General features: G+C 37.4%; 1 non-coding gene across 1 annotated transcript; it reads left to right on the top strand.

The window, feature by feature from the left end:
- The first annotated feature begins 1,039 nt into the window (after window positions 1-1,039).
- Window positions 1,040-1,143, top strand: LOC126007541 (U6 spliceosomal RNA). The gene has a single exon (XR_007495094.1). It is a non-coding gene; the product is annotated as a U6 spliceosomal RNA (small nuclear RNA).
- Window positions 1,144-3,782: the final 2,639 nt, after the last annotated feature.

Here is a 3,782-nt window from a genome sequence, read left to right as displayed (position 1 = left end):
CATCAAATTACAAGAATTCTCACTTGCTCCACCCCCTAACGGCTCCTCCCATTCAAACCCTGCTCTCTCCTCCTATATATAAACTCAGTTCCTATATTGTTTGGGTTGCTCTGTTTTGTTTTATTTTGTTTGTCTGTTATGTGTGTATTTTGTTTTGGACCTACCCAGTTATGCTCAGGCCTTACTCCTGGCTCTATGCTTAAGAATCACTCCTAGCAGTGCTGTGGGACCACCTGTATGATGTTTGGATTCAAACCTAGGTTGGCTACATGCAAGACAAGTGTTCTACTATCACTCCAGTTCCACAAACTCAATTCTTAAAACTAACTCTTAAGTTCCTTTGATTTTGGTCATTTGTTGCTCCTTCACAGTGTATATTTCAATTCTATATATGAGACAGATCATTTTAAGTCTATCCCTTTCCTGCCAAATGACTCCACACAGCATGATGTCCTATAGTTCTATCCATGCTGTGATAAACTGCAGTTTTCCTAATACTTCATAGTATTTTATTATGTATACATTCTACAACTTTTTAAATTAACTTTTTGTAGTTTTGGAACCACATCTATATTTGTGGCACTGCTCAGGAATTAATCCTGGCAAGCTGAGGGAACCATAAGGATGCCTTAGGTTGAAATCAGGTCAACCTCAGGCAAGGCAAACACCCTATCAAATATAATATTGCTCCCACCCCTTAATTAATTTATTTTATTTCATTTTACTTAATCACCATGAATTATAAAGGTATAAGTTGAATTACAGGCATACATTGTTCCAACATCAATTCCTTGTTCACTAGTGTTCACTTCCCTCCAAAAAATGTCCCATTTTCCTCCCATCAGCATTTTTATTAGGCTCTGTGTTACAGAATACTTGATTTATATAATATCATGCATATCACTTTACTGTTTCTTTCTTTATCCTATCGTCCTATCTTCTCTGCTCCCACCCATCACAGCCACATTTGGCCTTCTAAAGACCAGTTTTAATGTTATACAGTATGGAATACTATTCAGCCATAAGAAAGGATAGACTTGTGCTCACTTTGGCAGCACATATAGTAAAATTGGAACGATACAGAGGTTAGCATGGCACTTGCACAAGGATAACATGCAAATTTATGAAGCGTTCCATATATAAAAAAAAGGATAAAGTCATACAATTTGCAGCAATGTAAATGAATCTGTTTTTTCTTACTTAGTTCAGAGCATCCACATAAAACTTTAATATGCTGGTGAACATCAGACTATTGACATTGAGGGAGATGATTGTCATAGGATTTAATGTCATCTTTGTGGATAAGTTTGCTGTGTTTATTGGTCTCTCTTGTCTTAAAGTAGACCTTTCAGTTTTTCCTTTAAGGCTGGTTTTGCATCTGTGAAGTTTCTAGCTGTTGCTTATCCGTAAAACTATGTATCCTTCCTTCAAACCTGAACGTGAGTCAGGCTGGGTGCAGTATACTAGGTGAAGCCTCAATTTCATGCAGTTTTGTCACAATATCCCACCTTCTAGCCTTGAGAGTTTTTTGTGACATGTCTGCTGTAAATCTTAAGGATGCTTCTTTGAATGTAATTTCCCTTTGGATCTTTCTGCTTTCAGTATTCTATCTCTATTTGTAGGATTCATTATTGTAACTAAGATGTGTCTTGGGGTGTTTTGCTTCGGGTCTCTTTTAGCTGGTACTCTTCAGGCATGCAGGATTTGATTGCTTGCAGTCTTTAGTTCTGGGAGTTTCTCTGTGATGATATCTTTGACTGCGATTCTTCCTGGGGATCTCTTTCCTGGGCCTCTGGGACACCAATAATACTTATGTTGTTTCTGTTCTTTATCAAGGACTTCTATTTTCATCTGTTCACATTCCTTGAGTACTTTTTCCATTGTCTGATCATTTGCCTTAAGGTTCTTTTCCAATCTCTCCTGTTTTTCTGCATTTCATCTTTCAGTTCACTGATTCTGTCTTTGGCTGCTGTTACCTTGTTGGAGATGTTTTGCTTTGAGGTTTTCAGTTCAGCTACTGTGTTTTTCAGATCTGTTATTTAAGTTTGAAATATTCTTATTTCTCTGTGTTATTTTCAGCTAGAGCTATGTTTTCTTTTATTTTCATGAGTATCTGCTATATTTCTATTCTAAATTCCAAATCTAGGAGATTAGTCAGATGGTTGGTATTTTTTGGGTCATCAGAGCTATCAGCTTTATTCTCTGTGCAAGGTGTTAGCCTGTGAGGTTTCCCCATTTTCATGCTTCTAGTGTGATTTTTTTTCCGTGAGTTATGTTGGGGTTCATTAGTTAGAAAGAGTTTGCAACTGTGAAGTGAAGCTGAACGGCCATGCTCTTCTGGGTTTTCTAGTGACAGTTTTTGCTGGGCCCTTCCTGGCCCTCTCAGGAAAGCTTCTTTCAGGAGACACGAAAGAGAAACACACAAAGCCAATAGGTCCCTTAGTTGCTCTCAGTTGCCAATTTCACAGCACTTCCCACCTGCCTTCACAGACAAAAGAGTCACCTCTGTGCCTGGCACCTCTGGGCTTTCACTTACTCAATCTTTCTTGGCCTTTCAGCCTGAGCGGCTCCAGGAGACAGTTTTTTGGGGGCCCTTCCTGGTCCTCTCAGTAGAGCTTCAGGAGACAAGAGAAGAGAAACATGCAATAGCTTACATCTTTTAAGTGTTTCTGAAACTATTTTATATACCAGTCATATGAGTTCTTAAGAAATGTAATACATTTTAGTCACTTAAGGCATAATCCATATTATACTTTTATCAATAAAAAAATGTTGGGACTGGGGCCGAAGTGCAGCGCAAGTGGTAAGGCATTTGCCTTGAGCATGCTAGCCTGGGACAGACGGCAGTTCAGTTTGATCACCCAGCATCCCATATGGTCCCCTATGCCAAGAGCGATTTCTGAGCACATAGCCAGGAGTAACCTCTGAGTGTCATAGGTGGGGCCCAAAAAAGCAAAAATAAATAAATAAAAATAATGTTGGGTCTGAAGTGATAGTAACATGTGTAGGGCATTATCTTGCATGGGGTCCTCCAGAGTTGATCCCTAAATTCCAGTTGGTCCCTGAATCCTGTAATAATTTCTTAATGCAGTTCTAAGAACAACCCCTGAGTACAGTTGTGTGTGGCCCAAAAATAAAATAAAATAATGATGCAAGGTTTTGTTCTGATTTTAAAGATAGAGAATTTCTATTTTAGTTGGACTACTGGAGACTAGAAACTCCTATGATCTTGGTTATACCTAATAGAGTAAAGTTGTTTCTTAAAATGTTTTCAAATAAAAACTGAAAAAAATTACACAACTGGTGGAAATATTAACAGTATTAGTGTTAAAAATGTCCAAACCATTGACTTACTTTTTCAACTTATAACAATTATTTACTCTATGGGGCAGAAAATAAGAGGATCTTTTATATCCTTGTAAAGTGCCTAATATAGAGCTTTATATAATTTGGGTGTTTAAAGTTCTATAATATTAACATCATAGTTGATTTATCACCCCTCTACTCAGTTTGACTTTCCAATGATACCCTTTAAGTACTGGTAGTTGTCAAATCTTTTAAACTCCAAAATTACCGATACATTTGTGGTCCTCTTTATAAGTTAACTAGAACTTGTTAAAGTAAAGACTTAGCCATAAGGATTATTCAGACAAATAAAAGATATTTTTGATCTGTAAAATAAAAATATAAAATACAATATCCATGTGTTGGGTGAGGCTGCCCCAGGCATTGTGTTTCTAATCCCTCAGGAGCTGGAGAAATAATACACAGCAGTCAGAAAA

Source organism: Suncus etruscus, chromosome 4, assembly GCF_024139225.1.
Source record: "Suncus etruscus isolate mSunEtr1 chromosome 4, mSunEtr1.pri.cur, whole genome shotgun sequence".
NCBI lineage: Eukaryota > Metazoa > Chordata > Mammalia > Eulipotyphla > Soricidae > Suncus > Suncus etruscus.
This window is presented reverse-complemented; position numbering and strand designations above follow the sequence as displayed.